Raw genomic sequence first — 11,092 nt, forward strand, 5'->3', positions numbered from 1 at the left:
TTATTTCTTTAATTACTGGAATTGATCTGGCCAAGTGCAACTGCTGTCTCTGTTCAGTGCGCTCTCCGCTTGGCAGCTGTGACAGTTTGGCAGCCGCGCGAGCGCTTTACCAGATATTTTTTCTGCCGTTTTCTCTTGAAGATGACGGCGCGACCCACACGCCGCAGCTCTGTCGTTCAGCAGCAGATGATGCGCTGTCAGCCAATGGGTTGTCATTCCCACTCGCCCCGTCACTCACCACTGTCATCAAATGGAGTCAAGCTAGCTACAAGTTCTGACCGAGCTCAATCGTCATGAAACGCAAATACAGCGATGAGTTTCTCTCTCTTGGTTTCATACAGTGTGCTTTTGTGCGGGGAAGTGCTTAGTAATGAGTCTCTCAAAACAAACAAATTAGAACGACACATCCTGACCAAACAGCCACAGCATGACGGTAAACCCAGGGAGTTCCTTCAGAACAGGGCAGAATACTTCGGGAAACAGTGCTTCGAACAGTGGAAGAGTTAAGTCAGCTAGCAAAGGCATTGTTGTAATTTTATAACAGGTGATGATAAGCAGAAATAAGGGAGTACTATCTCTCATAGTAGTATATGTGAGTTTCTCTTTCAAACAAATTCCCTTGTACACAGCTAACAGCTAGATAGCTAACTTTAGCCAAAGCAAGCTAGCTGGTTACTGATAGTGTGCAACCCTAAGTAACAGTACAGATGAAGATGAAACAATGATCAGGCCTACTGTTCATCATACTGTAGAAATGATTGTTGAAAACAAGTATAGGTTGGAACTGTTGCTGTTAAAATACAAGTAATCCTTTTTATTCTGAACTGGAATAAACTGATTGAAGCAAGATGCCTTTTTTGAGGCAAACCAACACAGTTCTGGATTGGCTGATCTACAGCAGGAAGCGGTCTCCTGCCTGGCTGAAAAAGCAGTAGTTGTTCTGATCCAGTTTGGCACCACGTACCTATGTGAGTCAGGGTTCTCCACTCTGGCATACTTTAAAAAAATAAGTACAGAAACAGACTCAATGCTGAGCCTGACCTCAGGGTTGCACTGTCAAAAACGGAGCTCAGAATAGACATGCTTGCTGAAAACTTCAACCGGCCACACACCTCTCATTAGGACAGTGTATGTGTGTGTGTGTTTGTGTGTGTGTGTGTGTGTTTTCTTGCCTACGTCTGTGTGATGTGATCTACCAGTTTACCTGTTCAGAATGAAAATGATTTATTATATTTTAACAGCAACCGTTCCAACCTAGACAGATATGTAAGAGTGTTTTTAATAGGGAAAAATAAACACGCATTTGCATTTGTTTTAGGCTGGCATAAGGGCAATGCAATCTACCGATATTTACGTATAGTTGCATGTTTTCATATGCTTGGGTCGCTGGAAAACACAGAATTTCTGATTTGGATCCCAGGCTGAAAAAGTTTAAGAACCCCTGCTACAGGTTAATATAGCAGCATGTTGTTACCTATCTCTGACTAGTGGTCCTCTGTAGCTCAGCTGGTAGAGCACGGCGCTTGTAACGCCAAGGGAGTGGGTTCGATCCCCGGGACCACCCATACACAAAAAAAATAATAATGTATGCACGCGTGACTGTAAGTCACTTTGGATAAAAGTGTCTGCTAAATGGCATATTATTATTATTATTAAGAACTCAGAGGCTATAGGTTAATATAGCAGCATGTTGTTTCTAATCCCTGACTAGTTTTCCATCTTTCTGTGTTTAAGCAGTGTGTGTGCGTGAGTGTGGAATACCATCACTGTGCTCGATGTGTCTGTGTCTTGACTGTGCCTTTGTGACAGCCCTGCCTATTGAGAGAGAGAGAGAGAGAGAGAGAGAGAGAGAGAGAGAGAGAGAGAGTGAGAGAGCCTACGGTACTGCCAATCAGCAATTTGTAAACAGTGGGGGATTAGGGAGGAATGGAGAAAATACAACACAGACAAAGTGACTGCAGTTGGAAAAAGTAAGAGGAGAGAAATATATATTTGTGTACCCCCCCTCCCCACCTCCTATTCAACACAGCTACAGCAGTCTACAGTATGCACCTCAGATCCCCAATAGCCTTTGGAACTAAACTAAAGCCTAGAAATTAGCTCTGGGAGTAAACACAAGTCTTCTGGGAGTAAACACAAGTCATCTGGGAGTAAACACAAGTCTTCTGGGAGTAAACACAAGTCTTCTGGGAGTAAACACAAGTCTTCTGGGAGTAAACACAAGTCTTCTGGGAGTAAACACAAGTCATCTGGGAGTAAACACAAGTCTTCTGGGAGTAAACACAAGTCTTCTGGGAGTAAACACAAGTCTTCTGGGAGTAAACACAGGTCTTCTGGGAGTAAACACAAGTCTTCTGGGAGTAAACACAAGTCATCTGGGAGTAAACACAAGTCTTCTGGGAGTAAACACAAGTCTTCTGGGAGTAAACACAAATCTTCTGGGAGTAAACACAAATCTCTGGGAGAAACACAAGTCTCTGGGAGTAAACACAAGTCTTCTGGGAGTAAACACAAGTCTCTGGGAGTAAACACAAGTCTTCTGGGAGTAAACACAAATCTCTGGGAGAAACACAAGTTTTCAAATCCCAATCAACACCTGTAGCCAGCGTCTGGTGTATGGCCATGTAACTCTGTGCTGGTACATATGTAGGGTTGCGTCCCAAATGCCACCCTATTCCCTACATAGTGCACTACTTTAGACCGGAGCTCACTGGGCCCTTGTCAAAACTACTGCACTATATAGGAAATAGGGTGCCATTTGGGAGTCAACCTAAGTCTTTAGGCAGGTGGGCTCAGCTTTGTATCTGACTGGAGGCCATCCTGTAGAGCAGCAACACGAGACACCATGGCGATGCTAACCTCCTATCAGTAAGCTGATTTACCCATGGTAACCATTAACCACCTATAGACTATACACACACCCATGGTAACCATTAACCACCTATAGACTATACACACACCCATGGTAACCATTAACCACCTATAGACTATACACACACCCATGGTAACCATTAACCACCTATAGACTATACACACACCCATGGTAACCATTAACCACCTATAGACTATACACACACCCATGGTAACCATTAACCACCTATAGACTATACACACACCCATGGTAACCATTAACCACCTATAGACTATACACACACCCATGGTAACCATTAACCACCTATAGACTATACACACACCCATGGTAACCATTAACCACCTATAGACTATACACACACCCATGGTAACCATTAACCACCCAAAGACTATACACACACCCATGGTAACCATTAACCACCTATAGACTATACACACCCATGGTAACCATTAACCACCCAAAGACTATACACACACCATGTCACGCCCTGGCTCTAGGGACTCTTTTAAGTTGAGCCAGGGTGTGTAGAGTTTATGTTTTGTGCTCGTTGTGTCTAGTCTAGTGTTTGTTTATCTATGTTGGCCAGAGTGGTTCTCAATCAGAGGCAACGAGTATCAGCTTTTGCTGGTTGTCTCTGAATGGGAACCATATTTAGTCAGGTGGTTTTCCCACAGTATTTGTGGGATCTTGTTCCGTGTTGGTTTGTGTTTTGCACCTGTGGACGTCACGTATCGATTTGTTGATTTGTTCGTGTATCATTTAATAAATAAGTATGTTCACCTTCCACGCTGCGCCTTGGTCCTCTATATCCGACGATCGTGTCACACCCATGGTAACCATTAACCACCTATAGACTATACACACACCCATGGTAACCATTAACCACCTATAGACTATACACACACCCATGGTAACCATTAACCACCTATAGACTATAAACACAACCATGGTAACCATTAACCACCTATAGACTATACACACACCCATGGTAACCATTAACCACCTATAGACTATACACACACCCATGGTAACCATTAACCACCTATAGACTATACACACACCAATGGTAACCATTAACCACCTAAAGACATGGTAACCATTAACCACCTGAAGGCTATACACACACCCATGGTAACCATTAACCACCTAAAGACATGATTAGCATTGGGTCCAACCACGCGTTGCGTTCTCAGTACTTTTATACATTTGATGTCTGTGGTTGAAATTCACATTAAATCTTTGAACATTCTCCTCTCTCTCTCTCTCTCTCTCTCTCTCTCTCTCTCTCTCTCTCTCTCTCTCTCTCTCTCTCTCTCTCTCTCTCTCTCTCTCTCTCTCTCTCTCTCTCTCTCTCTCTCTCTCTCTCTCTCTCTCTCTCTCTCTCTCTCTCTCTCTCTCTCTCTCTCTCTCTCTCTCTCTCTCTCTCTCTCTCTCTCTCTCTCTCTCTCTCTCTCTCTCTCAATTCGATTCAATTTGCTTTATTGCCAAATCTTACTTTGGAAATTTACACTATTAACATAATTTAAATAATAATAATCAATATTGTCAACGGGACAATCAGTAAAAACAATAATCAAGAGTTAAAATAACCATACATTGAACAATAACAGTGGCATAGAGGAGATGTGCAGGTTGGTTGGTCTGTCAGACACTGTCCCTCATCTTATGGCAGGCAGCAATGTAGTGCTCTGCCAACCCACAGCTCTCTGCGTCCTCCCCCAACAGGACAGGTGTCCTATTCTCATCAGAGAGGTCGTTTTTCAAACGGTTTCAAATGTGGGGAAATGACACTCTCTAGTTGTTTTATATTTTTGACATTTTGTCAGGAAATGCAGCTCTGTCTCGGGTCCTGCTGTGGTGCAGTGGTTGCACAGCCTTTCCTCTACAGGGAGACAGGTTTTCCTGTGTCTACCCTTCTCAATGGCAAGGCTGTGCTCACTGAGCCTGTACTTTGTCAAGGTTTTTCTAAGGTTTTGATCAGTAACCATGGTCAAATAGTTTGCCACGGCGTGCTGTCGATTTAGGGCTAGATAGCACTGCGTTTTGCTTTGTGCTTGTACATTTGTTTCCCAATAAGCAATGTAGTTTTGTTTTGACTGTGTAGTAATTTGGTTTATTCTGATTGATTGGATGTTCTGGTCCTGAGGCTTCAGTGTGTTAGTAGAACAGGTTTGTGAACTCAGCCCCAGGACCAGCTGGATGAGGGGACTCTTTTCTTAGCTCAGCTCTTGGCATTGCAGGGGTTGGTAATGATATGAGAGGGGGTCACTGTATTTTAGATGTTTCCAAAACTTAATACCTATTTTTTGAGTTTGTATTATTAGTGGATATTTGGCCTAATTCTGCCCTGCATGCATTGTTTGTAGTTTTCCTCTGGACATGTAGGAGAATCTTCCAGAACTCTGCATGCAGGGTTCCAATGGGGTGTTCGTCCCATTGGGTGAAATCTTGTTTTGCAAGTGAACCCCACACATCGCTGCATCTCTCTCTCTCTCTCTCTCTCTCTCTCTCTCTCTCTCTCTCTCTCTCTCTCTCTCTCTCTCTCTCTCTCTCTCTCTCTCTCTCTCTCTCTATCTCTCTCTCTCAATTCAATTCAATTTCAATTTAAGGGCTTTATTGGCATGGGAAACGTGTGTTAACATTGCCAAAGCAAGTGAAGTAGATAGTAAACAAAAGTGAAATAAACAATAAATATTAACAGTAAACATTACACTCAGAAGTTTCAAACGAATAAAGATATTTCAAATGTCATATTATGTCTATATACAGTGTTGTAACAATGTGCAAATAGTTAAAGTACAAATGGGAAAATAAATAAACATAAATATGGGTTGTATTTACAATGGTGTTTGTTCTTCACTGGTTGCCCTTTTCTTGTGGCAACAGGTCACAAATATTGCAGCTGTGATGGCACACTGTGGTTTTTCACCCAGTAGATAAGGGAGTTCATCAAAATTGGGTTTATTTTCGAATTCTTTGTGGATCGCTGTAATCTGAGGGAAATATGTGTCTCTAACATGGTCATACATTTGGCAGGAGGTTAGGAAGTGCAGCTCAGTTTCCACCTCATTTTGTGGGCAGTGTGCACATAGCCTTTCTTCTCTTGAGAGCCAGATCTGTCTACGGCGGCCTTTCTCAATAGCAAGGCTATGCTCACTGAGTCTGTACATAGTCAAAGCTTTCCTTAAGTTTGGGTAAGTCACAGTGGTCAGGTATTCTGCCACTGTGTACTCTCTGTTTAGGGCCAAATAGCATTCTAGTTTGCTCTGTTTTTTTGTTTGTTCTTTCCAATGTGTCAAGTAATTCTCTTTTTGTTTTCTCATGATTTGGTTGGGTCTAATTGTGTTGTTGTTGTTGTTGTTGTTGTTGTTGTCCTGGGGCTGTGTGGGGTCTGTTTAAGTTTGTGAACAGAGGCCCAGGACAAGGTTACTTAGGGGACTCTTCTCCAAGTTCATCTCTCTGTAGGTGATGGCTTTGTTATGGAAGGTTTGGGAATCGCTTCCTTTTAAGTGGTAATATAATTTAACGGCTCTTTTCTGGATTTTGATAATTAGCGGGTATTGGCATAATTCTGCTCTGCATGCATTATTTGGTGTTTTACGTTGTACACGGCGGATGTTTTTGCAGAATTCTGCATGCAGAGTCTCAATTTGGTGTTTGTCCCATTTTGTGAATTCTTGGTTGGTGAGCGGACCCCAGACCTCAGAACCATAAAGGGCAATGGGTTCTATAACTGATTCAAGTATTTTTAGCCAGATCCTAATTGGTATGTCAAATTGTATGTTCCTTTTGATGGCATAGAAGGCCCTTCTTGCCTTGTCTCTCAGATCGTTCACAGCTTTGTGGAAGTTACCTGTGGCGCTGATGTTTAGGCCGAGGTATGTATAGTTTTTTGTGTGCTCTAGGGGAATGGTGTCTAGATGGAATTTGTATTTGTGGTCCTGGCAACTGGACCTTTTTTGGAACACCATTATTTTTGTCTTACTGAGATTTACTGTCAGGGCCCAGGTCTGACAGAATCTGTGCAGAAGATCTAGGTGCTGCTGTAGGCCCTCCTTGGTTGGTGACAGAAGCACCAGATCATCAGCAAACAGAAGACATTTGACTTCAGATTCTAGTAGGGTGAGGCCGGGTGCTGCAGACTGTTCTAGTACACAAAAATGTATGCACGCATGACTGTAAGTCGCTTTGGATAAAAGCGTCTGCTAAATGGCATATTACATTATATTAGTGCCCTCGCCAATTCGTTGATATATATGTTGAAGAGTGTGGGGCTTAAACTGCATCCCTGTCTCACCCCACGGCCCTGTGGAAAGAAATGTGTGTGTTTTTTGCCAATTTTAACCGAACACTTGTTGTTTGTGTACATGGATTATATAATGTCGTATGTTTTTCCCCCAACCCCATTTTCCATCAATTTGTATAGCAGACCCTCATGCCAAATTGAGTCAAAAGCTTTTTTGAAATCAACAAAGCATGAGAAGACTTTGCCTTTGTTTTGGTTTGTTTGTTTGTCAATTAGGGTGTGCAGGGTGAATACGTGGTCTGTCGTACGGTAATTTGGTAAAAAGCCAATTTGACATTTGCTCAGTACATTGTTTTCACTGAGGAAATGAACTAGTCTGCTGTTAATGATAATGCAGAGGATTTTCCAAGGTTGCTGTTGACGCATATCCCACGGTAGTTATTGGGGTCAAATTTGTCTCCACTTTTGTGGATTGGGGTGATCAGTCCTTGGTTCCAAATATTGGGGAAGATGCCAGAGCTAAGGATGATGTTAAAGAGTTTAAGTATAGCTAATTGAAATTTGTGGTCTGCATATTTTATCATTTCATTGAGGATACCATCAACACCACAGGACTTTTTGGGTTGTAGGGTTTGTATTTTGTCCTGTAGTTCATTCAATGTAATTGGAGAATCCAGTGGGTTCTGGTAGTCTTTAATAGTTGATTCTAAGATTTGCATTTGATCATGTATATTTTTTTGCTGTTTGTTCTCTGTTATAGGGCCAAAAAGTTTGGAGAAGTTGTTTACCCATACATCTCCGTTTTGGATAGATAGCTCTTTGTGTTGTTGTTTGTTTAGTGTTTTCCAATTTTCCCAGAAGTGGTTAGAGTCTATGGATTCTTCAATTACATTGAGCTGATTTCTGACATGTTGTTCCTTCTTTTTCCGTAGTGTATTTCTGTATTGTTTTAGTGATTCACCATAGTGAAAGCGTAGGCTCAGGATTTCTGGGTCTCTATGTTTCTCAATTTCTTTCTTAGGTTTTTGCATTCTTCATCAAACCATTTATCACTGTTATTACTTTTCTTTGGTTTTCTGTTAGAGATTTTTAGATTTGATAGGGAAGCTGAGAGGTCAAATATACTGTTTAGGTTTTCTACTGCCAAGTTTACACCTTCACTATTACAGTGGAAAGTTTTGTCCAGGAAGTTGTCTAGAATGGATTGAATTTGTTGTTTCCTAATTGTTTTTTGGTAGGTTTCAACACTACTTTCCTTCCATCTATAGCATTTCTTAATATTATTCAGTTCCTTTGGCTTTGATGCCTCATGATTGAGTATTGCTCTGTTCAAGTAGACTGTGATTTTGCTGTGGTCTGATAGTGGTGTCAGTGGGCTGACTGTGAACGCTCTGAGAGACTCTGGGTTGAGGTCAGTGATAAAGTAGTCTACAGTACTACTGCCAAGAGATGAGCTATAGGTGTACTTACCATAGGAGTCCCCTCGAAGCCTACCATTGACTATGTACATACCCAGTGTGCGACAGAGCTGCAGGAGTCGTGACCCGTTTTTGTTGGTTATGTTGTCGTAGTGCTTAGGGGGGCTATGGGGGAGGGAATGCTGTCACCTCCAGGTAGGTGTTTGTCCCCCTGTGTGCTGAAGGTGTCAGGTTCTTGTCCAGTTCTGGCATTTAGGTCGCCACAGACTCGTACATGTCCCTGGGTCTGGAAATGATTGATTTCCCCCTCCAGGATGGAGAAACTGTCTTCATTAAAGAATGGGGATTCTAGTGGGGGGATATAGGTAGCACACAGGAGGACATTTTTCTCAGTTGAGATAATTTCGTTTTGAATTTCTAACCAAATGTAAAATGTTCCTGTTTTGATTAATTATATAGAGTGGGTTAGGTTTGCTCTATACCAAATTAGCATACCCCCTGAGTCCCTTCCCTGTTTCACACCTGGTAGTTTGGTGGATGGGACTACCAGCTCTCTGTAACCTAGATGGCAACCAGTGGGTCTGTCTCCTCTATACCATGTTTCTTGTAGGATGACAATGTCTGTATTTCTGATTTCCTTGGTGAAGTCCAGGTTTCTGCTCTTTAGGCCAAAGGCAGATGACCTCAGGCCTTGGATATTCCAGGATGAAATAGTGAAGGCTTTGTGTTCCATAAAGTGTCTAATGTTGTTGGTTGTGTGGTTTGGCCTCAGGCCAGTAATTGTGAGCAGAGCCTGCTGAGCATCTGGTACATACCATTGGCTTGGGCTAGTGTAAGAGTGGGTGTTGGGCCGGTTTGCCTGCTCACGGCACGGTCTCTCTCTTTCTCTCTCTCTCTCTCTCTCTCTCTCTCTCTCTCTCTCTCTCTCTCTCTCTCTCTCTCTCTCTCTCTCTCTCTCTTTCTCTCTTTCTCTCTCTCTCTCTCTCTCTCTCTCTCTCTCTCTCTCTCTCTCTCTCTCTCTCTCTCTCTCTCTCTCTCTCTCTCTCTCTCTCTCTCTCTCTCTCTCTCTCTCTCTCTCTCTCTCTCTCTCCCTCCCTCCCTCTCTCTCCCTCTCTCTCCCCCTACTATCTGTCTTTGAACATTCTCCTCTCCCTGTTTTGATTGCCTATTATTTTCTGCCAAAAACAAGTACAATGGAAGGGAACAATACTGATTGATTTTATTTTCCAATTTTCAGGGGCAAGGACATCCAACCTCACAATTGTGTCCATGGACAAAAAGTACTGTTTAACAACCGTCTGAAATATACAGTATTGATTCTTTCTTCTATTCTCCCCTTCCTTCCATTCGTCAGGTCTCATGTAGAGCTTGTCTACAAAGTGGTCTGTGCTCTGTCTGGGCGCCCGTTGTCAGACAGGGTTTATGTCCCAAATAGCATCATATTCTCTATACACTACACTGCTTTTGACCAGAGCTCTATGGACATTGGTAAAAAAAAAAAAAAAGTACTGCACTTTAAATGGAAAAGAGTGCCATTTGGGACATAACAAGGAGTCTGGAACAGCAAGAACGAACCGCTTATGTGAAAACAAGACCACTCAGGTCAACGAGTATGAACATTAAATCAACAGATGCTCTCTATGCTGTCTGGTTACTTTCAATTGTTGTGTAGAAGCTGAGGCCGTTCTGTTATGTGTTAACCCAAAAAAAAGTGCCAACAGGGGTCAACTTTGACCCCAAGGAGTCAAAAACGTCATATTTTCAAAACCCTTTTTGACCTTCTGAAATGTTAGGAGAATTTACGATGATTTCTGTGTTAATATGAAGGAATTGAAACGTTTCTCTCTTTTTGTATACTAAGCTGAAAATGTTGACTCAATAGTGCACTTTGTGATAAAAGCACCACATTTCGTGACCATGGGACTATGGCGTTCTATCTGCGCAAAGCATCGTTCTGAGATATTGAGAGCATCAACGTTTTCACATCACAGATCTCAGAACTAGTTTGCAGTGAAATCTTCTTCAAAACCCATGAAGGTCCTCACCTTAAGGTCCTCACCTTAAAGGTAGCTAAAATGCAGAGAATAAAAAATCCTGAGACAATTTTTAATCCGTTTTTTTTTTAGGGGGCGCAATCACAGATATAACCTTATGGCTTTGAAATGTCAATCTGGGTTCAGCCATAAGGTGCTATCTGATACTTCTGAACTAGACATGTTCCGTTTTTAAGAAGACTGTAGCTATTTGAATACATAAATGATAGAATAACACCATTTTACCAAGATAGAGACAGAACACATTACATTAAGAAATGTATTATGATCATCAGAAAAATTACTGTCATTACTGAACAACGACGTGACAACATAACTTTACTTTAAGATTCCTGGCAGTGTTGTTGTTGTTGTTTTGCTTGTGTGCCATTATGGCTGAGTAGACTATCCTAGACCATGGTTAGAGACAGATGGCAAACACATGTCCCGATTGGTCCGTCTGTATTTGTTCAGGCTTGTGATTGGACTGCAGATAGAACCTTAGAGTGCCAAGTTCAAATGG

Source organism: Coregonus clupeaformis, chromosome 17, assembly GCF_020615455.1.
Source record: "Coregonus clupeaformis isolate EN_2021a chromosome 17, ASM2061545v1, whole genome shotgun sequence".
NCBI classification, from domain to species: Eukaryota; Metazoa; Chordata; class Actinopteri; order Salmoniformes; family Salmonidae; genus Coregonus; species Coregonus clupeaformis.